The following is a 22,968-nucleotide window of genomic DNA, read 5'->3' as shown; positions in this document are numbered from 1 at the left end:
TAAAAACTCTATAATTAAAAATAACCAAAGCTGGGTTGATTTTACCCCAACTCCACGGTTAAAAAGTTAACCTTGGCGGTTTCCCCGGCCGGTTGGCTGCCTCGGTCCCGTCGAGGCCTGACCAGAGCTCTTCTAGGGCCGGCGTTTGGGGGTGGGGGCCTGGGCTTGCTCCGGGGGGGGGCGGCGCTTTCTGGCTCCTCTCTCTCTGTGTGGGGGGGGGTGGTGCTGGGCCTGGGGTGTCGGCGCCTCCGGGGGTGGGGCCCCTGGGCTGGGTGGGCCTGGCCCCCTTGCTGGGGGGGGGGGGGGGGAGAACAGCTGTTTGACCACCGGGGGACAGTCTATCAGCTGTCCCCAACTTACCCCCTTCCTCATATAACCTCATAATAGGGTGAGGGGGTGGGGGGCTTAGCCTGCGATGAGCCTTGGGGGGGGGTTTACTAGGCAGTGGCCCCCCTCCTATGGTTGCCGTATGGAGTGGGCCCCCCCTCTTTCGGTTTTATTTGCACCTTAGACATGTAGGGCCCTTGGTAGGGGGGGTGCTTGGACATCACTGCCAGCAAGCAGCGGATGTCCTCCTAGCACCCTACCCGCCAATTTTAACCGCACCTTAGACATTTAGGGCCCCTTGGTGGGTTCTGGTCCTTGCTCCTGAGTGCTGGGCCCCGCCAAATTTCCAACTGTGGCCGAGCCTGGTCGGGCCATATTTATAACACCCCTTGTGGGCCCTCTTTTTTTCCCCGGGGTTCCCCCCTCCTGGGCGGGGGCGGCGGGCCCCCTGCCTCGCTCCTCCCTGGACCAACCGTGGGCCGGGCGGATGGCTGCCTGGAGTGCGGAGCGGGTCTCCCTTGGGGGGTCCTGGCTCGTACCTGGGGTTGGGGCGGGGGGATGCCCGGAACTCCTGGGTGGTGGTGGGGTGCTCGTTTGGGGCTGTGGGCGTCCTTCTCCGGTGGGGCTCTGCGTTGGGTTCTCCCGGCGCGGCGGGGGGGCTGCTCTCCTGGTTGGGCTGGGGCGGCGCTCTCTTTCCCTCCGTGCTTCCCTGGCCTCTGGCTCTGGGGGCCTTGCGGCGGCCCTGCTGGCCCTGGCCTGGGTGGCGGGCTTGGTCGCCCGGGCGGCGGTTGTTCCCTGCCGGTTCCCGTGTGGCGTTGGGGGGATTCCGGCTTCCGCTGCTGCTGCGGTGAGGGTCTTGGGGTGGGGATGGCTGGGCACTCTCCCTCCTTCTTTTCACGTTCCACCATCCATTTTAGAAGAACATAAAACCTCACCTGAGCACTGGTGTTAGCTCACCTTTCCACTAATAGCTTGCATGACTGAATGACTGAAATATTTCACACTAGTTGGTTTTAAGGCATAAGTATGCGTGTGTGAACACTATCTGTTTTGTGTACATGTCGACAGGTGGACATTTTTGCAGCTAGCAGGTGTGTTTATAACATTTGAGTGTGTGTGTGGACGGGCCCCGCCCTTTTTGTACTGCATTTGAACCTTACCATAATGATTAACAACCAGTAAACTTGTTGCTGTATGCTGCTTCATGGTCTTATCCCCCTTCCCCTCCTATTATCACCCCCTACCCCCCCTCTCTCTAGCGTCCCTCTCTCTTCTTCCCCTCTTTCCTTTTCCGTCCGGTCCAACACCAAAGATTTTCAGACATGATTGAAATTAATAAAGTTTGGCCTCAATTACAAAAGGGGTTTATTCAGACATACCTTTGGTTTGTCAGAAGATTAATAACCCCTCTTGTTAAAGCAAAATATGTCCAACACAAGAGGCCCTCAGCTCTCGTCTGTCTGCCCAGCTGTTGGACAGGACAAGTTAAAAAAAAAAAAAAAAAAGTTAACCTTTGCTCCACGCGCTCAATGAGCGGTCAACGACCTTGATATTTGGTGGAGGTGCATGCCTCATACAGGTTTGCCCATTTTTCATCCGCAAACAGCTCGTATCTAGCCGTAAGGGCAGTTGTATCTAAGGCTTTATTCAATTTATTAAAATACATTTGTTTGTGTAATACTAGTGTGCAGTAACACTCAACTCTATCCGTCATCATTGTCAGATAATTCCAAAATCTTAGAGATTGTCCATGAAGAGAGACATTTCAAAAACCTTAATATTCTCAGAACAGAATGTATTGGCAATTCGTATCCAAGATTCTATACCACCTTCTTTGTATAAAAAGCAATGAACACCTATAGCAGCTTGACGGATGAATATGAAGGCTGATAATGTAAAGAACAGATTTATTTTTAAGGATTGACAATATCCACGTCTTTAAACTAGGCTACATTCACTTGAACTGCATTCATTGTTCCACGCTGGATCGCCAACAACTGTGTGAGCACAGGACCCAAGCATGGGTGTTACGATTTTACAGCCCCTAATGCAATGGGTGATGGTATGTACTCTTGTTGGGTTACCATTATGCAATAAATAGAAAGAAGAAAGGCCAATCAGTGGTATATTATCAGAACGCATTTTAATAATAACCTCTGCTGTTCTATTTGGATTGTAGCTCATGGCCATTGGTTTGGAGAAAGCAGACAGCAGAGTTGATGATGCATGTTTAACTTGAAAGTTCTCAAAAACCCTGCCTTGCACGTTTAACTATCACACCACTTCCGTCCACTAAACCACTCTGGCCCAACTCCTAAAGCCAACCACAGCGTGGTTCCCTTAATCATGCCCAAGCACGGAATGAAGCCACCATGCTAGCCAAACGAACTGGACTGAAGGGTTCAAAAATGTTTGGGCGGGCAACAGACGTGCGTATGTGCATAACATCAATCCTCTGTCAAAATGGAATAAGCTTGCAAGATACATGAAAACATTCCTAGAATTTTTCAAGAAAGAAGTTAAAAGAGCGTGTTTCACTAAGACAAAAAGTTCAAAGCAATGGTGTTTTTTTTAGTGTGATATCAGCAAACAATGGAGGTAGGTAGCATCAATGCTTACCCGCATGACCTCCATTCATGTAGGTTGAAGCATCTTCAGGAGACGTTTCTCTGATAGTTTATTATTAATAGTATAATAACGAATTTTTGAAGAATGTAGACCTCAATATTGATGTTATTGGCAAAGGGTATAATAATCCGATCCATTCAGTATCGGAAACACGTTAATCTCTCCAAAAAGTTTAGTGCGACAAACTAAACAACAATAGTTTTAGGTTTATGGGAAAATATGTCAGGATCAATAAAGATCACATAAACCAGTAGGAAACAGTGCATGCTGGTTGCAACCATGCTTAAGATGGGGCTGCTCTCCACTTCGGCTTTGACCACTCCTTTTGTGTTAACTTGCGGGGCAGCTATTCATCCCTATGGAAGGAATAATAGCTTCACTGGTCTACCCGCTCTCCACTCCACATCACTGCTCCACACAAAATTCCACACTATAATTGCACTCTGGAAGCCAGTAGGAGCAGAGGAGCTAAAAAAGTAGGAGGGGGAGGGAAAAGAAAGAGCTCTATAGTGGGGAGCCTGTATTCATCACAGCCCTATGCAGAGCAAATAACAAACTGTGAACCACAGCGGTCAAAAGCAGTGAAGGATTGGCCCACCAGTTTCTAATTCAGTGGCCCCCGGTGTCTTTAATAAACTGATTGAATTGACAATCAAGCCCTGCTTGGTGGTAATACACAACTTCTTAGAGGCTCAATTGCTATTGGTGGGAGACAGAGCCACTGTTGAGTCCTGGGATTAAAGCAGGCAAGGGGAATCAAAAGCCATTTTACAATACAGTAATCAGCATGTTTTCCTCTAAAAGACCCTCTGTTCTCCCATTTAGAAACACAGACCATTACTTCTTTTCTCCTCTCCACAAAACCCTTTCAGCCTACCATTTTATTATATGGATTAGTCCCATGTTTTGTTGGGGTTCTTTGGCTCCATGAAGCATGAGGCTGGAGGTAATGAAATGTCCACTTCAGGAGCTCCAGAAGACCCGTGAATTGGCCCACAAACATTCATGGAGCTAATTTCTGACCTCTGACAAACCTTGAGTCAGGAAGGTGCCATGTAAGACATGATGAACAGGAAGGTACAAGACAATGAATCGGTGACCAATTGAAAAAAACAAAACAAAAACAAAGGAGCACTAAAACTGAACTTTAAATTGGATTTTTATAGCAAAAAAATAAAACAGAAAAACCAAAAAAACGTGTCATAGAGATATGCAATTGCTTCCAAGAACATGAAAAACGTATCAATAAAGAATTCATGCAACAGTCTATACACTTTGATTTTTAAAGTAACAAAAACATCATACAAACTGGAAACATAAAAAGAAAAATAGCAAAAAAACCCGAAACGTTTCATTAAAAAAAAAAAAAAATCAAACATCAAATAATGTAAACAGACCTACAGAATAACAATATCTCTGAGAAAAAAAATATAAATGTATTATGCACACTAAAAAAAAAAATATTGTGCATCCATATGTGGAGCAAAGCTGTGGAACCAGTTTACACTGAAAAAAAATGTTCAAACGGAACAGAGTTGAAGAACATTTATATGATTGATAGAGATGGAGATTTACAAAACCCAACAGTGATATTTCTGTAAGTATTCATTTATTTACCTATATGTATATATCTATATATCTATTTATGTATCTATGCATATATACATATATCTATATATGGAGTGCTCTCTCTCTCTCTCTTTATATATATATATATATATATATATATATATATATATATATATATAAATAAAACTCATCTACTCTAGATTTGTATCAAACAGGGTCCATGATTGCTTCTCATGACTACTGATAAATACATAGAAACTGTTATGACCAACCAAAATTTTTTTCACTGCAACAAATGTGAGATAACTTGTAAAGTAAAAAAAGGGTCACATATGGTGTAATCGTCTCACACAGGAGCATTGGTTTGGCTCTGACCTTTGAGTTTTACCATTTATCACAGGACAATACAAAAAAAGACACACAATATTGTTTTAAAGATTCTTAATACCAAACTTCAATATCTGTGTGTATATACAACAGTGTGAATTGTTCCCGACAGTTACGAGGGGCGATCAGACGATACAAAAATGGTTTGATTCTAGGGCTGTCTGTCTTTATTTGCTTTTTAAAAAATTTACATTTATGATGTAAACCAATAGTGATTGATGAATGCATTTTCTCTACAAGAAATAATAAAAAAAAAAAAATCTTGCAGGCCAAAATATAAAACATGTGAAAGAAAAACAAATCATAGATAAAATCTTGCAGCTTTAATAAAAAAAACGCATCTGGGCGCACTGTCCTCAACGAATCACGATTGGCGTCTTTCAGCTCTCTGATCTTAGCCACGTTCATCTGATTCTATTTATTCTGCGGCATTCAGAGCATCATTTCATTGATCTTCGTAAAGAAAAAACACATGAAATCACATACTATGAACTACTAATTGTGGGAAATTTAAATCAGGCTGTTGAAGCTCCTGTTTTCATAAATTTACATAGAAAAATCTTACATTTCATAAAATAAAAGGATCATTTCATAATTTTACAAAGTATGTTTTCATTAGGACACAAAAAATGGGCCTAAAATTCTGTGTGTCAATCCCTATTGTGGATTTACGAAATTAAGCCGGAGAAAAAAAGAAGAAAGAAAAACGACCAAAGATCAAAAAATGCAAGTATCCTAAAAAGACCCTTATTAATTTGTTATTTGTGTATTATGAAATGATTTACAGTAAAATATGCATTTAAGGCTAAAAAATGCCTACAAAAATAATGATTGTAACATAAAAGGAAAAATGAAACTTTATACTTTCCTTGATGATAGATCTATCTTCCTTGCTTACAATTTGCGTGAACATTCAACCTTGACACGTTAGCAAGCATGTTGTCCTGGTATTCTTAGACTTGACAGACCCAGATGCTGGAACCCGGAAGAAGACCCAGAAGTCGTGAGGTAAGTAAAAGGTACTTAATTTACGGCTGGTTATTTTGATAGCAAACTTGAAGGATAGAATCAGATGAAAAGAGTCCGGATTCTTGACTTGAAGGCGAGGCTTGGCTGGAGGGTTCGGCAGAAATATCCCAGGACAGCAGAGTTTGTGCAGGAAACGAGACGTGGAACCAGAGATGACGACGATGACCAGGTGAGCACTCGTGGAGGAATAATCCTGTAGGCGAGGCGTAGGATAAATTAGTGAAAGGCAAATAGACATGAACCAGATACAAGAGTCAACCAGACTATGCACCGTAGAGGAACAACGAAATGGCGTTGAATACTGGCACTGGATCTCCTTAAAAAGCTGCGGCTTGATGAGGTGAGTGGAGCCAGCTTGTCACGTCAGAAACAGAGCAGAGAGGGGAGGGGGAGGAGAACTGACAGAGGCACCATGACACATGTTGTCAAAATCAGTTGGCAACTGTCAGTGTATAGTTTTGTCATAAATATCTGAAAAACTATTTTAAAGCAGGAAATCTAATGTGGAGTTAAAGTTAATGCAGTGGAAACCTGTTGTGATAATATTCTGTTTCCTCTATAAGATTGTTGAGATGACGAACACTTAGTTGAAGTTGCCCAAGTTATTTTAACAAAATTATTTATGAGAAAGCAGCATTTCTGAAAAACAAGTCATTACTTCTTGTTACAACACACCATCAGAAAATAGACAGTGAGTTAAAAATAAAACACATCTGTGCTCCTATAGCTTGGTAAGGAACATTTCAAAATATGATTCAAAGATTAATGGATTTCTATAATGTAGCTGTTAGGAACTGGTGGTGCAGGATCCAATATGCAGGATAGGAGGCATGGTGGCAGAAACTTATTAAGTCCCACCTCAATCATCGTTAGTATTGTAAATGTCTTTACATTCACACCTCAATCATCGTTAGTATTGTAAATGTCTTAATTATGATTATGCCATTTTTGGGCTAAATCAAAAACACTGTCATGTTCTAGGACACAGTTCCTGCAGAGCAGCAGGAGTTTGTTAGACATTCACCTCGAAATTGTAGGCAACAAAGAAAGCAGTGGAAGAAAATTTGCGAGCAATATTGGCACTATTCAGTCGTACAGTTTAGTGGCAGATTCCAGCTCAGACGAGGAAGTTAAGGACGCACATGGATCTATTTGTCTGCAAGTGGATGCATCAGAATGGGGCGGAGATGGGAACTTGTGGCTTGCCATCTTAGGTTCTAAGTCACAACTACAAGTTTCTTCTTATGGCATTTTTTTCTCCCCCTGAATCATTTGTATAAATAAATCCTCAGAAAGGTCATTTTGAATCTCAATTTTCTTTATTTGTATCCTCCATCAGCAAAATGCCACAGCAATATTTTCATCAGAATTTCATGAATTAATGAATTTGTGCTAACGAAATAATTATTTACATCATAAGTCATTCATAAACACAGATTGCTGCTTCTCTTCATATAGACAAATGTAAGGAATATTGGAATTTACAGCAGATACCTTCACAAATCTGTCTGTGTGTGTCTCATTACATTGCATTGAAGACACGGAGGATGTATAGAGCAGTGTTTTTCAACCTTTTTTGAGCCATGGCACACTTTAAACTTGACAAAAAAAAAGAAGCAGAAACTCATAGTCTGTATTGATCTACAGCCCCCCCCCCCCCCCCCCCCCCCCGCGCGCAAGGAAGCTGCAGCTGTTTTCTTCTAAAAGATGAAATAAAAGTTAAGTTAGAAAATATAAAAACTGTTTGATTTGTGTTTGTTGTGGCTTCAAGACGTTTAACAAGGACGACTTATTGTACGCTTAACCCAATGCATCATGGGAGATGTAGTGTGAAAACTGCCGCAAAAGGGCAGACAGACTCGGGTCTCTGAGCTTCATTGTTTTGTTCACTTGTTCCACGGTCTGACTCTGGATTCTGTGGAAAGCTACACCGCTAAAGACGAGCTTTAGCTGGTATTTTTGTTGGAACTGAGAGACTTTTTGAGCTAAATTAGATCAAGGAAATTAAAACTTTAACCACTTTTGAATGGTCAGACTGCTGACATGTGATTAAGCCTTCAAGAATGATTGGCGGAGACAGTTAAAGGGGCGGGACTTTGCCGCAAAATCTTTATTTGCAGCTAAATCGCGGTACCGTCATCCTTATCAAAATGTCTTTAATAGAATTAAATAAACACAAAGAAAAATAATTTTCTGATCTTTTATACTCCTAACTACTCAGTGTTTTATCAGGGCCTGTTTGGATGAACACAGAGCTGATTTCCTGGAGATGGGAAAGGTTTTTAGATCAGTTAATGAGGGCAAATTCCTACGGCACACTTGACCATCTCCCACAGCACACTGGTTGAAAAACACTGGTATAGAGATCTGATTTTTTTTTTAAAAAAAAGCTCTACAAACGCATCATACTTGTTTGCAGTCGCTTTACATCCGAAGGCTAGTAGGCTACATGCTACGTATCCCATCATACATCACACATACCTCATAATGCATCTCGACCAATCACAGTGTCCCTCTTATTGTAGTGTAACAACAGGGCAAACGATTGGCTACGTAGCATGTAGGCTACTAGCCTTCGGATGTAAAGTGACTGCTAAAGAGTATGTTAACAAAAAAAGTCCTGAATATTATTATTCCTATTCGACCCTAAACTACAATATTCCATAACATGCAATACATACAATATCAAGCAGCTAGATACCTGAATGTCGACATGACAAGCAAAGGAGCTCTGCGGTGGAGCTAGGAGCTATGTCCGGTGAATCACTGGGCATCTTAAATCTTATGATATTTTCTTATATCCACTGAGACAATAATACATAGATCATTCTTGTTTTTCTTTTTCCTTTCTTGAATGAAAGTGGGTCACAGAGACACGGAAGTTACTGCTGAAAGCGACAGGACGGAGAGCATATCCGTGTTTATGAATGACTTCTGACGTGAATAATTATTTCGTTCGCACGAATGAATTATTTCGAGGGGAACGAAATAGTATTTCGTGGGAACGGAATATTATTTTGTGGGAATGGATTATTAATTTGTGGGAACAAGATATTAATTTGTGGGAAAAAGGTATATTTTATTTTTTCTGTGGGACACGGGCTCCGTAAAAAATTGTAAAATTAGTAAAAAAAAAATAAAATTAAAACAGTTCTAAAAAAATTAAAATATTTTTTGCATTTTCCGATAGAATTGATTGTGATTCTGTTTGAGACCTTGAGATTAAGCAAACTAATGAAATGAACTAAAGTAGAAGTTTGTGTGTTACTGTTTAATTGTAGACTTGTCGTGAATGTTGATCTACTCGTCAGCAAAGGCACCGGTCAGACTAAGGACTCTGATTAACATGTTGGGGCTGCACTTGTTAGTCTGTATCATCTGGGCCTTACCCAACCACTTAGAAATGCAGACAAACACATAAACACTCACACACACACACAAACATACGCACTGACAGACATCCTCCACCTCGGGTGTCTGGTGCTTGGCCGAGAGTGCTGAAGGGAGATTCAATTCCCTTTTACTCCCTTGTTTGGTGGCCCAAAGGCGAAATGAAAAATAGTGCTGTGGTCCTAATCCTACAGACACAAAGCACACTCGTGTTGTCCCCCAGAGGAGCACTTCTCTTATTCTTCAGCGCTGCCATGGCAACGGGCGGTTATAAAACCATCAGTGCATTTGTAATGACTGCAGGATGGATGCATCAAAAAGTCAACGTGTTTATGAACTCATCGGGAACAACTCTATGTCCTCTTTTGAACCTTTCACAGCTTTACCTTCAGCTTTGCCATATGATAAAATGATATGTGTTTAGTGCTAGAAAAACAGAGTAAGGTAAGGTGAAAATCCCCTTAATAGAAAATCTCAGTGATGGGTGTAGCAAAAAGCTCGGCTGACAGCCAAGAAACCATTACTAATCTCCCGGGGCTGTTAGAGTACGCAGGGCATGTGTGTGTGTGTGTTTACCAGCTTTTTAATTTGCGCCTTTCCGTGACCTCTCATCTCATTTCAAATGGTCACAACATTTAGTTAAACATTAAGTGAAAACAGGACCAACGACCCTGGCAGGCGTGTAAAGAGCGCCCATGCTGCAGAAATGAACACCAGGGAGTCAAACAGATTCCCAGACTTTCAAACGATTTAAAGCAATATTTACGGAAAAACTAATAATTGAAAACACAAGCAATCAAAACGGTTACTCAAAGCTAACATTATTTATGAGTTTCTTTACAACCTTTGGCTTGTTTCTAACAAACAAAAACGTCACTGTGACATTTCCATCTATTTCCTTTGCTGCAGTCCAACAGAGACCATAAAATACATTGAAAATAACACACTTACCTTGTCCTGCTGGTAACACATGAGTGCCTGCATGACAGTGTATATATCCTCGCAGAAACCGCTGGAAGATGAATGACCTCCTGCACATGTATGCACACATGTAGCACAACACAAACGAAGTAGGGGACGACCAGCATTCACTTGTTTAATATAGTTCAAAGTTCAGCAACGGGCTGTTTTGTGGTTTATTGTGGCATTTTTGGCTCTAATTCACAACATATTCAGTTGTTACACTTTAAAGGCTACGCCAAGCTTTCTATGAAGTGCATTTTAAGTACTAGATTTTAACCAAATACAGCTGGGACATTAGGGTCATCTGTTCTTGATTAGTTAACCATTTTTTGATCATATTCCCAACTAAATTATTGTCAAGTAAGTGTTCAGCTGGATTCAAAATGTCTCATGTTTTTCGGAAAAAAATTAAAAATACTGTTTAAATGTTTTTTAAATTTCTTTGCCAAGTAAACCAACTGTATTTTATTTTTTAGCCTAAAGGCAGGACGCACGCTGTGCTAGAAGAATCAGCCACAGGCGCCATAGAGACAATAATTCCTGTAACATCATAAAATCTCACACGAAGCCAAAGCGAGGGCGAACAAATTAAAATAAAATGGGATGAAAAACATTGTCTCCTATCTGCTGAGAGGCACAACCATTTGTCTTTGCCATAACAACATATATACAAGGACAATCCGTCTGACTATGCAGCTAAAAGGTCCAGCTGAGACTTCAATACAAAGCTCATTCAAAGCTTATTCAAATTCAATGCATAAAGCTAATGTTTGAGCGAACCCTCTACACATGTTGTCACAGGGCTCCAGTTAAGCAGAAGTAACTACTGTGATGAGATATCCCCAAAATGGGATGTCCACGCGTATGGACACCAGGTATTGCAAGGTTAGTATTTCTGAAACCTTTGAGCTTTTAGATAAAGATCAACTGGTTCAAGTTCAAAATCCAGTTTTTAAGAAGCCACTAAGATCTGTAAAGCAAAGTAAGTTTATTTGTGTTGCAGATATTGATAATCCCAAAAGATTTCAAAGGAAATATTAATGGGGTGGGCATTCAAATGAAAATTTAAAGGAAGTTCAAAAGAACTGAATTTAAAGGAAATTTAAAGGGCCTATATTTTATGCTTTTCTTAAGCTTTTCAGAATAAACTATATCCATATGTATGATAATATATTCCCTTGGGCACACAAAACAACAATTTCTTTTATGAAATAGTTATTTTCACATTTCATCTTCTAACTCGGAAGTAAGACAACTCGGTTTTCTGAGCCACCGCTTTTCTCTCCTTATGTCATGACATCAACCTAGAGCTGGCCTCTGCAGCGTGTTTCGCCCATGACAACAAACAACATCCAACATTAACACATTTAGACTGTCTTAATGTGTTGTAGATTTCACTACACCCGAGTTTCTGGCCTGGTAAAAATAGTGTCATAACTTCTAAACACGTGTCTAATGATGAACACAAAAAAAGTTCAAACGTGGTATACATTGAATTTTATTACTAAATGCCTGCATGATTCTACATTTCAACCTTGGAGTGAATTTTCAAGTTAAACTACCACAATTTCCATTTCCATGAATCGGCTAGTTTTATAAAATGGACCATTTAGAAATGTGAGTGTTCATGCAGTAACAAGAACAATAAATATAGGAATTCCTAACCTTCTGCCTAAAACCAATAAATGTGAAAGTTTTTATTTTATGTAATACGTTATGAAACTCAGATTTTGAACAGCCATAAAAATATTTCTAAAATTGTTAAAAGTACCTTCTAGTCTAAAACAGACATCTGTCAGACACACTAAACAACTTACAACTTGGACAGATTAAAAAATACTACATCAAGACTTTGAAATCAGCATCACCTCTACCACTGAAATCCTATTTCTTTTGTCTCCAGGCAGCGATGCAATAGTCAACATATGGAAAATGGAGCCTGTGTTATAGCACAGCGTGCCACTCAGCTGCGGGTTAGGCCACTGTTATCTCCCACCTCATTGCAATGAGTTTTTGGCTGGTCTTTCAGCATCTGCTGTGAAACCTCTACAGATGGTCCAGAATGCGGTGGCGTGTCTGGTTTTCAATGAACCCAGAAGGGCTCGTGTTACTCCTATACCCATTAGTCTTCTCTGAGTGGGTGCTCAAATCAAATTCAGATCACTTTTGTTGTCCTACCGAGTAGAATCTGGGTGTATTGGAATCAGTCAATCAGGAGTGCACTTCCAGCTGTACAGAGTGTTCCGTGGAGGAACGTTAGCTGGCCGTGTCAGCCCTTCTGCATTCCCGGTTAAGACTATTCTTACAGTCTATCACTAAGGGAAAAGCGATTTTTTTTTCTCTCTCTCTCTCTCTGTTGTCAGGAGACACGTCCTCTGACTCTACCTAACTTCATGAAACAACAAACCCTACTGTACCTAAAACTGAACATTTGGTAAATTATGAACCAATTTTATTACTCATTTAAATTATTAATGGTGATTCCTGTTTAATAGAAATAAAACACATTCAAACAAAAAACAACTTTCATGTTTGTTTACATTCCTGAGGGACATTGTACAAAAAGTTAAGATTAAAATTACATTTGTGAGTATATATTTATTCAACTTGTTGTGAATCAGGAGCTCACCATTTTTGTTCCACTAGTAATGTTAGGTTGGGGTTGTGAGGGGCTGTAAGCTTGAAGGAGAGTGTTTATACAAAGGGTATATGGGAAATGGGGTGGGCTTACTCTGCACCAGCAACTCCGCCGACAACTCAGAAGTGAATTTCTAACTACTGACGCTCTGCAGAAACTATGTCCTAGAAAACAACACAGGTGTTTAAAATCTTCCTAAAAAATACCATAACCACAATTAAAAGACCACTGAGAACGCATTTACAACAGATAAAAAGATCACTGGAGTCTGACTTTAAACCCTTTTTGAACACACTGAGAGTGAAAGTGTTGAGTAGAAAGATGTGAAGACCAGATAGGAACCAGACAATGTCTATAAATGATCCATAAATGAAAAAAATCTACCCAAATTTAGTTTATTAGAAAAAGAAGTTTGCTATTTTACTTAAAAAAAATATTGCTTGTGAGCTCAAACCAAAGGAGAATCCTATTTACAAGAAACCTGTAGCTGCTTGCACACAGATGAATATACATTTGCACGCAACCCAAATCTTTGTGTGTGAGATGACTGCATTTGTCCCCTGTAAATGATCAGTGGGTGATGAGAGAAATATACGGCGTGACTGCAGGTGTGTCTCCTTTCATCCAGGAGGGGACACGCCTGGCTGCCACCAGATCTAACAACTTCTGCCTGAGACACACACAGCAGCTCCCATTTGTCATTCACATCATCAACTTAAGGTGGAGCCATACTAAATTGTAGACAACAACAAAAGAATTGGTACTTTGACAGTAGAAAGTGTTGCTACTTGTTTAAAAAAGATGTTTTTGTAGTACAATGACTTAAATATGACACAATGTACTTTGGTGTGTTTGTTCTGGTTTTGCTTGAGTATTAAATTTTATATTTATGCTAAAGAAACTAAAAATGAATTGCATAAAAATGTATGCAAAAACATTTTATGTAAAAATTAGAGCTGATATATCAAAACACAAGGACAAAAAGCAACCACATTGTAAGAACAAATTAACAGAAAACAGACAACATAAATCCGAATTCTGCAGCGCAGATGCAAAAAGTCACAACACAAATAGAAACACTTGTGGAATGGACAGAACAAGTCAGAGCAAAAATTAAAAAATACTAAAACTTCAATGCTAAACTGCATGTTGGAAGTTACCCTATGTTTGTCCAAAACTAGAAGTTTAAAAGTGTGTCACCCACATCCAACATAATAAATGCAAATGGTAACATTATTCAATTCAATTACCTTTTGGAATTACATGTAAAACTACTCTGGCCTATTTTCTAAATCTCTGATTAGGGGATAACCCCAATCTGTGAGGGGATTTTTCAAGCATCAATGTCGTTAAAAGCCCACTTAAAAAAGTGTTATTAAGTGTTGTGTGTTTTAACATGCTTTTGTGGCTCTTTAAATCGCATTTCTGAGTAATTCTTAATTCACATTATTGTAAATCAGTAGTAGACAAAAAATGTTGTTTGAAAAAGCTTGTAGCTGTGAGGTAGAAATAACAATCAGCTGGCCACAATCTTTCTGCTCTGCTCCATTCTGATCCATCCACTTGTAGTTGGCTAAATCCTTGTAGATGGCTAGATCCATGCTCAAAACTGTACCACTGCATAGCTCCAGTTATGCTTGCCAATTCTGTTGTAATGTTATGTGAAGTGTAAACAGATGGATGAAAGGATATAGAGGCAGGCTTACTCTGCAGTCACAACTAAGAGGAACTACTACTGCTCTGCAGAAATTATGTCTTAGAAAATGACACAGGTTTTTAGATTTTGTCTACCACTGGGAAGACAGTTACAATAGATCATAAGATGATCAGAGCAGGTTCTGTGAAAGGGTTTTATTTTTGCATGCACCACTTCAAAAAGTACCAATTTTGGGTTAAAGCTCAGTTTGTAGCTCAACCTACTACATTGTAGCCATTCATGGGTCTAAGGAGTATTGAGTAAGTTGGATGTGTGTATATCTAGATGTGTGTTTCTGTGCCTCTATGTGTTTGTCTATACATGTATTGTTATCAGAAATCAGTGTATGAAGAAAGTTTGTTTAAGGGATAAGTGCACTTCATTTTATTACTGTCCTCTGCCCTGAAGACTTATAAACAAAAAAATGAGCGAAAACTTGATTGAAGTCTTGATTGTTATCAAGTCAAGATCAACGAGAAAGAAAAAATAAGAGAAGTGTAAAGAGAAGGAAGATCACAGGCAGACAGATACGATCAATTTACACAAAATCTGTCTTTTGTTTAACTAACACAAATAACTGCAGCTGTTAAGGTACTTAAAGGTTATGTTAGATTTTCTTAATGTTGAGCATAAGTTTAGTTTGGGAGGATTTCCAAGTGTCAACATACTTGGCCAAACACTGTAATCAGATGATAAAATAGTGGATTAACAGCCTTGTATCCTTTTCCCCCTGACTGTATCTTCAGGTAGTTTTATGATTACACCGTTCTGTCTGCAAATCTTTGTAATTAGCTAACAATTACAATAAAAATAATTCATAAATCCAGCACTCCATGACTCAAATTGCACTGAAATAAGGGTTGCTTTAACAATCAAAGGATTTATTAGTTTACTTTGATCAATGAGTATACAACAAGGAAACACGTTAATCACATGACAATATGAAATAAATCTTACCAGAAAGTAAAAATAATAGTTTTTTTAAAAGACACAAGTAAAATGATTCTTATTTATTTATTGGGATGACAGTTATCTGCTTTTGTAACAAACACATTGGTCGTTGCAAAGATATTTCCAGCTGTAAGAGGTGGCCTGTTTGCATACTGTAAGTCAACAAGAAGATGGGAGTTACAGGCTTAAACCGGTAGGGCTTTATTATGTCAAAACCATTGTGTTGTCAGTTTATTATTAGATCACAAAAGTGGAAGAGTGAGCTGGGATCAAAGAGGATTAAGAGTCTCAAAGAGTACAGGTTCTCCTGTGGTTGTTTCCTGTTCTTCATCTAGATTGGTTCAACTCTTTAACTTGTAATCAATAAATGAACAGTTCAGTGTTGCAACTGTTGTCTTCGAAAACAGCTAATAGTTAAGAAAAAAAAATGGCAAGAACATCCACCTTCAGAGGTCACTGAATCCCTTTCTGGGACTCTGAGCCTATCCCAGCTGCTTTTGGGCACCCTAAGGTCGCCAGCTTGTCACAGGACAACACGATCCCACATTTACATATAAGGACAATTTCCTCACCAGTTAACCTATGCAGCATGTTTTTGGTCTGTGGGAGGAGAAAACGCACACGTCCAAGCTAAGAAGATGCAAACTCCACCCAGAAAAGTCCCAGCCAGTTTGAACTAGGGCCTTCTAGGTGTGAAGTGAGAGTGCCAACCACTACACCACAGTGCAGCCTGTGGCAAGAACGGTTTAGGAAAAATCTGTCGTGGTAAAACCAAGGAACCGTAACAAGTTTTACTTATAGTATTTAATCGTACGCAAAAAAGTTAAAAGCTGACAAGAAGAAGCCCAGAATTTGTACGAACCCATGGCTGGGCTTTACTGATCTAGTGGTCTTCATGCTGTGAATTGGTTAACAATGCAACATTAACACAATTATGCATATCTTTTATCAAGAGGAATTTCAGTTAATAAAAGTCAAAGGAGTGAGCCACAAGTTACCCACATTACCGTGAACTCTGATGACTCTGACACCACTACAACAGTGATTGTTACTCACACCAAACAGATGCATAGAATTAGTGTGTTGGTGGAACTGGATTTAGATTCACAAATGCCTCTGATAGTTTGATAAACCGGGATGTGCTGTCCACACATCAGACAAAGACGAGACAGTATCAACATTTTTTAGACTTAAGCGTACCAAATTTTGGAATTTCACACCAATAAATACTGCTTTTATTTAAAAAAAATAATTTTAATCTCTCCTCAACGTCGTATGATGTACACACTAAGGGGTGACTGCCCAAAACGGTACCTGGACTAAAAGAGGGGGAGTCATCCTGCACGATGTAAAACAGGTCATTTTGTTTTCTGCTGAGTCAAGCCTGCTCTCACTGAGCTAAGCATTAGATTTGTTAGGTGACAAGCTGTTGTGTTAAAGTCACTGTTGCTCCTGGTGAGCCCACTCTTTAGTATTTGAAGCCCGCTCTGGCAGGACATGTCCTCAATTCAGACTGATCAGAGAGAATGTGCTCGTTTCCCAGCAACGGACAATCTCATGAATCAGCATCTAAAGTAAAGGGCAAATGTGGCCACCTCTTTTCTATTTGTGTGCCTTTTCTTTTCTCTAAAACACAGTGCAAACATAATAAAATATAAGATACATTTTTACAAACTGATGAAATGATTCCATCATATGGGATGAATAGAGTGACTTTTACTTATAATTAGACATTTTAGGGCTTAGTCTTAGAATTATTACCGGTTCTGGTGAAAGATAAAGGTCTACCTTTTGTAAAGGAAAAGGGACATTAAACACGATTTTCCGAACTTTGGTAAGCTAAGATGTTCTGATTTGCTGGGACATCAGGCGTAATTCATCGCTAATCCAATAAGAAAGAGCTTCAGGGACTGGATTTAAACCAGCAATGAGTCAAAAAAGACTGCAGCTGTACAGAGAACAGGTGGAGCTGACGGCAGGTGGAGCAGGTGCTCTAAAGTTTTTAAAGCTTTATTAGAACATGATGAAAAATGCAGAATGAGAAAAATGAATAACTATTCATTTTTGCTTAATATTCAAAGAAATGTATGTATGAACATTAATAAAAACAGTATAGCCATAACTATTTAATCTAAACACCAAGATTTAAACAAGTTTTTCTTGGTTGTGACAACAGATTGGGTCATTTTTCAGTTGGAAGTTCAGATTTCATAGGATTCTTTTATTCCTGAAGGTGAGGCGTCAATCATGCATATGTAATTGGCCATAAACTTTCTTTTTTGTTGTTTTGTAAAGCGCAAAAATATATGCAACAATGCCATGCCGGTACAAGTCACACACATCGACCACAGATTATAGGCCACTTCGTCGGTAATTACTACTGGCCATGCCCAAGGCGTAATCTTGCAATTTCCTCTATGATGCGCAAAACATGGAACTTCGTATATGCACCCACACAGATCCCCACACTCTGTTCAGAACTGGAACCCGAGTATGTGATTATTCAGACAGAAGATTAGCTAGTACCTCAAGTGTTCTTGTGTGTACGACATAAGCACTTACCTTAAGTAGTTTGTTTCCTCATGGCAGTGACAGTTGAGTAACTTCCAAACACAAACCTTTCTGTTACAGTGTAACACCTGCTGCACAAAGTTGGACATTTGTCCTTCTTAAGCTATGTTTATACCACCCTGAGTAAAGCACATTCAAGCTAGCACTTCCAATGAAAAGTTTATGTACACACGCTTAAATTTGTGTTTTGGGCTTCCACTTTTTTTTTTCTTTTTTAATTAATTCTTATTTAAGTGAGACAACAACAAAAAAACAACAACAAACAAATGAAAATACAATGGAAAAACAGATCTGACAAAGACAACAACCAATACTGACGCAAGAGAAAAAAAGAATAAAAAGAAAGGGGGTGAAAGAGCAAAGGTGTGTGCGTGTGTGTGTGTGATGTAACTACAACGAGAGAAAATTCCATCCTATTACTTATACACAAGTTTGAACTAACCAACATTAGAAATATTCATCTTGTCATTTTTACAATAATAATAATTATTATTATAAATAAGAATACAAATAAAAATACATATATTGAGAGTAATTGACGCGTCTGATGGTTCCACTTTCTAAACTCTCACGTTCATGCATAGCTAAACAAGTTTCTATGACTGCATACATAACTTAAGCCTCTGAATGCATGTTGAAAGTTTAATCAGGTAAAAAAACTGACCAGTCAGGGACTCGGATTTGGTAGTGACGTATGCTGGCATTCCTTTTAATTCATGGAAGTGACAACTGTTTGAAAATTGATCATGGACGAGAAATTCATAATTGCAGTTTGTGCCGAACTGAATTCTATGACACCAAGTCTTTCATCTATCGGAACAGAGCTGTGAAGAGAAAAGTTTGGAGCAAGATTCACAAGATTTTCACCGCTGAAACATTTCACACCAAGCCAACTGTAGGTGGTGGAAATGTGCTAGTAAAGCCCCTCCCTTCTTGTCCAGTGAGAGCACCATGGGCTAAATGTGTGTTTAAGAACGTAGTGAACGTAGCTTTAGACTGGTTAAACAGGAAAGTGTTTTTTGAAGTATGGATTTAGGTCTGCTTAAAAATAATTATAAAAAGTTAGACTATCAAATCAGTTTGAAACAATTCACTTTTTTAAAATATAAAACCAAGGTAATCAATGTGTGAAGATGTGTAAAGCCCAGTTGCATTTCTTATTAATGTTAAAAAATAAAGTGTGTCTTAGGTAAATATTTGTGTTGCAGCTGTACTCCTTCTCTGTAAGTTAGCATGGATGGTGCTGGTTCAGTCAGAAGAAGAAAGTTTTTCCTTTGAATCAAAAATGACACGCTTGTTTTTCCACCGCATGTCTAAATGTTTGTTTGAAATAAACAATCTGACATTTCAGTGACTTAGCTGGCACACAGAAGGAACGCTGTGTGATTTCACTGATGTTAACTTAGAAGTGCGGACAGAAACCGAATCCGGTCTGCTCCATTGTTGATTGCGGCCTCCACACTGAGGTTAGCTGTTATTTTTGATCATAGCAGCTTTTTCAAATTCCTGTGCATTCCGTCTTCGTTTTATTTTCAGTTTATTTTGCAGCTTTAATAAAAGAAAAGTGTTTTCTTGACATTTAACAGGCAGAAATCTTGGAGTCTGTCAACCTCACATTGTAATAAATACAAAGGTCTTGATTTAAAGAGACTTTAAATCATTGGAGACATTTTTGGATATTGATCAACTTGCCTTACCCAGTCAGAGTTGATGAAAAAATCTTGGGAACTGCAGTCTACAAAACTCTTAAGTCAAAATAGAAGTTGAGAAAGGGGAATGGGTATAAACATTTAGGAAGAAATCTTCAGAATTATAGTCTCCCTCACTTTTTTACTATTAATATTTAAAATAAAATACATATTTTAATATGGACATATTCTGAATTACCTGTTTAAATATGTAGCAGCCACAAGAATAGTCCATCCATCAGTTTTCAGAACCTGCTGAATCACTTTTGGGGTCATGGGGTTGCTGGAGCCTATACCAGCTACTGATGCAGAAAGGCGGCGTTCCCCCTGACCTAGTCGCCAGTCTGTTGCAGGGCCACAGACTCACACACCCCAAGGGGCAATGTAGAGACTCCAAGTAAGGTACGTTTTTGGACTGTCAGAGGAAAACGGAGTGCCTGGAGAAAATCCACGCATGCACAGGGAATACATTCAAACTCTACACAGAAAGGTCCCAGCCAGGGTTCAAACCAGGACCCCCCGTAATCACTGTACCATGCTGCAGCCCCCTATTGGCCTTTGACAGAGCTAAATCTGACTAATCTGCGAAGGAGGGTCTAAGGGCAGGGATGCCCAGTTTAGTTTAGTCTGTTTAGTTTTCAGCTATTGAATTCTTTAACTTTATGTTCTTTATGATTCATGTTTATTACACAATCACCGCCATGAAGCCCATTGAGATGACTATTGTTGTAAATATTGGGCTATATAAATAAAATTGAATTGAACTAATAAACATGTGGCAGATGTTTTTACATCATTGCACTTTTTTAATTTTTAGCACCCGATTAGCTTAGATTTTGTTTGTGCTATTTTCCGTTAGATTTTGCTTTCTTGTGCATTAGACTTTACTTCCAAAATACGCTCGAAATGTTTGCAAATCTTATAAGTGCCATTTGTGGAGAAGACTTCTGTAAGATATGATGCTTCACTTTTTAAAATTTTCTTTTCTTTACCTAAATTGGTTCTTAACTTCTTATCAGTTATATATATTTTACCAACACAGATGCGGGTCAATAAAAAATCCATAAGTATCAATAAATCACATGACAAAGATGAAGTACTTTTTATCCATTATAACCTGTCCAGAACATGTATAAAAAATAAATGAAAATGCCTTGTCATTAAAAAAAAATAATAATACGCTATTTCTATTTCAAATAACATGAATGATAATCATCAGGAACCATTAAATTAAGGGTGTATTCAGACTGAGAAAACCGTTTTTTCTGGACCCAGTCGACGTAACCCTTGTGCTATCCTAGGCACTTTGTGAATCTCACTGGTGTCCATGGATTACCTGAAATCTTTCCACCTTTATCCACCTTTGTCATGGTAGGGAGAACACGTCAATGTAAGGGTGGGGTCATCTAAGATAGCACAAGGGTTAATTTGGTCTGCATTCAGACTGCCATCAAGCGGCATTTCCTGATTCAAACCAAAGCTAGTAAAACAAAACCATGTGAATAAAAATTGCTTCACTTATGGGTCAAGAATTACAAGGGCGGAGCAAAGCAACTAGAGACAGAAGATATGGAAGTCCTGCGCTTTGCAGTCCTTATCAACGCCAGGCTAAACGCTTTTTACTCGCTTATTTGGTCCGGTGGAGGCATGCTGCAAGGCGGTTCCTCAAAGAAGACGTCTAAGAAGATATGCTCATATGTTTTTAAGACATATATTTTCAGGAAAACAGTGAGAAGCAATGTGTGTCACGTTAACATTTGTTTTGATGAACCTGCATTCATCCGATCACATTTCAATGAGTTACTGTGTCTCATCGTTGTGGTGTTATGGCCTTGTTTTAAGAGAATTCTGTTAAGGAACTATATGGATAAAAGACAGGATATATCAGAGGAGAAGCTGAGTGTGTTCTCCTCTTCTTTAACACGCTGAGCTCTTTACCCAGCGACCTCAGATGACATTGATTTGCTGGTTTTGTCTCTTAAAATAACCTTTGCAAAAACAGCTTGAAAAACCCAATGTTCCTCCCAACAGTACATAAAGAAATGGGCCGTCATTTTTAAAACAGGGTTTTTATGGACTCTGACAGGCCATATTATTCTATAAACAAACGTATTCTGAGGCTCTTTTGCTTTCAAGATTAGGATTTGTTTAAGCTTTTATGGAGTGTTTCATAAGATCCGAGGCAGAAAAGAGTACAGCTTAATTGACGAATTATCAGGGAACAGCAAACTTCAAACACACACAACTTTTTTGTTGGATGATGGACTTCCAATTAAAGGGAATAAATAGTTACAAATGTGATGTCACTGTATTGTTTTTTTTTGTTTGTTTCTCAAACCAGATTCAAAGAATTTTGAAGTCATTAACTGCTCCAATCGTGGGTCAATTTAGGAAGAAATATGGTTTAAGGGATAAATTGAAAGACCGTTGGCAGTGTAGGGGGCAAACACAACACTGACATCTTGTGCCACGAACAAAACAAGTTGGACACATCCCAAAGATCCCTCAAATGTATTTTATGTATTGCATCAACAGAAGACACTTGTAGGCTCTAAATTGTTCCCCATGATCCAGGAAGATTGTTGCAGGCATAACAGTAACACTAACAGTTCACTGTGTGTTTGTTTTTCCCACGCCGAACTCTCAAAACAAACAGGAGGCAGGCTTGAATGAAAGTATAAGTTAGGGAAGAGCTGATTGATGCTGAAACAAGTTTAAAGTGATGTTATTCCTAAAACCACAATTACACATCCCTCCATATGTCTTCTTGCACAAATATCTGTGCACACAAACCCAGACATGGAGTACAGTGGGACTCTGAAAGCTGCAGAGCCCAGAGTGATAATTATGCGTGTAAATTCCAGGGCCCCACTCAGCCGCTGCGTTGGGAGCCGCGACCCATTGGCCCTGCTGGTAATGCTTACCCACACACACTGACAGCTGTCGCCGCTCCCAGCCCATATCACACACTCACAGTAGTGAAAGTGGTGCGTGCTGCGGTGCTAGTCATGTGTGAGCTGACAAAACAGACGAAAACACCCACAGACACAGAACATGTGCACAGGTGTGCAGGCGCTCAGGTGTGTCGCCAGGGCAGAACGACTCCATTTCAAAGACTTTAGAAACTTTGT

At 39.3% G+C, this 22,968-nt stretch overlaps 1 long non-coding RNA gene across 1 annotated transcript; it reads right to left on the bottom strand.

The window, feature by feature from the left end:
- Positions 1–5,920: 5,920 nt before the first annotated feature.
- Positions 5,921–10,414, bottom strand: LOC110015233. Its single transcript, XR_002290382.1, has 2 exons — positions 10,282–10,414; positions 5,921–6,133 (listed from the first exon to the last, which is right to left on the bottom strand). It is a non-coding gene; the product is annotated as an uncharacterized LOC110015233 (long non-coding RNA).
- Positions 10,415–22,968: the final 12,554 nt, after the last annotated feature.

Source organism: Oryzias latipes, chromosome 6, assembly GCF_002234675.1.
Source record: "Oryzias latipes chromosome 6, ASM223467v1".
NCBI classification, from domain to species: Eukaryota; Metazoa; Chordata; class Actinopteri; order Beloniformes; family Adrianichthyidae; genus Oryzias; species Oryzias latipes.
This window is presented reverse-complemented; position numbering and strand designations above follow the sequence as displayed.